Below are 1,875 nucleotides of genomic sequence, written 5' to 3' on the forward strand. Positions count from 1 at the left end.
TATCTAATTCTTTTACTAAACTATTAGAAGCTGAATGATATCCATCTATAATCAATTACTGATCTATTTAGTCCTGTTGTTTTTAACCCCTTCCTATCAGCTCCCCAGTATTAACCTCATTTAGGATTTTTCTACTTTTCTCTATTATTTTTCTTACATGTATTTTCCATGTCAGTTTTTTGTCAAACCAAATTCCTAAATATTTAATCTGATCTTTGACATCATCCTCATAGAGTTTAAGATTTACAGCATTTATTTTATTATTAGTAAACGTAGATGTTGTAATTCTAGAGCTCAATCTTCTCCATCATGTTTTGCCTCTTGCAGTTTCTTATTTATACATTTTAGATTTTCCTCCTTTTCCAAATGAGGCCGTCAAAAAACGACACTTCAAAATATTGATCTATTTTACTAAAACCATCATCAATCRTAACAAATAACTTATTATACTTCCCTGAGGAATTCCGTTTTCAATTTGATGTTTTGAACTTATTTCACATTTTAACTTTTATATTCCTTCCAGTTAAAATGTTTAATCCATCTTTATATTTAACCCCTTAAAGCTTTTTGCTTTATTTTAACCAATAATCCTTCTTTCCACAACAGAACTTATGCTTTTTCTATATCCTAAAAGATTTATGTCTAGACCTCTTTATTCACCTGTTTCCTCCTGGTTCCATGTTGCAAACATAGTACAGGATCTACTGGATCTACTAGATCTACAGGATCTACAGGATCTACTGGATCCACAGGATCTATTGGATCTACTGAATCCACAGGATGGCTCTAAAGGATCTACTGGATCTATTGGATCTACTTTTCTAAACTCAAACTGATATTTGGGTTTAATCTTCTCTTTAGATTCCAGAAAATATATGAATCTGTTATTCAGCATCTTTTCCATCACTTTACTGATACAAGATGTTAACGGCCTAAAGCTCTCAGCTACATGTGGATCTTTACAAATAGGAATAATAATTTGYTAATGAAACATTTAAATTCCTGTCCGTTGGCTATTAAACTTCTGGCGTCTCATTGTAGTTTTAGAATTATGTATTGATCTGCGAAGCCTCATTTTCTCCATATCTAAGTTCATCCTGATGACAGATTTTTGACATTAAAGAATTTTGCTGCTGCTTTTACTATAATTTTTATTTTTTCAGTTTTAGTTTTTGCTCTGAACAGTTAATGATTTGCCAGAAAAGTTTTTCTAACGTGACATTATTTTGATATCTGTCTCTTTTTTCCTTTCTAACTTTGTTTTTGATCATTTTCTGTACTTTTTAACTCTTTCACTGCCTCAGCATAAGTAATTTTCTTATCAGTTTTAATTTTCTGAACTTCAGTTGCTTCTTTTCTTCCCACACATCCTGCATAAGCTGCAGTTCGATCACCTCCACATCTTAGTTTCCCTCTATGTGACCAAATCTTTGGCACTTATAGCATCTGAGAGGTGGTGGAATATAAGTTCTCACCCTGAAACTCACGTATCCAATCATCACTTTATCAGGTTTAACTTTATCTTTAAATTAACACAGATGTCCAATCTTCCCCGTTTCTAAAGCCTGAAATCRTCTTATGCCTGGAATCTCCTCCTTTTATCGTTTCCTTTAGTTCCTCTTCCTTCCTCCTCTACCTTTTTACACACCATCTGGAGTTTTAATGCCTTATTCTTTTATTCTACACTCTTACAGATAATAAAAAGGCTCCCAGCCCTTAAAACYTTAGCCAGCTCCACATCTCTGATAACTTTTAGTTCATTTGATAAACTGATCAGACTCACTCCAATCATATCCTGTCCAGGTTTAAATTTTAATATAACTTCAAATTCTTCCATAATTTTTCCTTCCTCATCTTCCAGAGATCCTTTACCAA

This window comes from Poecilia reticulata, linkage group LG16 (genome assembly GCF_000633615.1).
Source record: "Poecilia reticulata strain Guanapo linkage group LG16, Guppy_female_1.0+MT, whole genome shotgun sequence".
In the NCBI taxonomy this organism is placed as follows: Eukaryota; Metazoa; Chordata; class Actinopteri; order Cyprinodontiformes; family Poeciliidae; genus Poecilia; species Poecilia reticulata.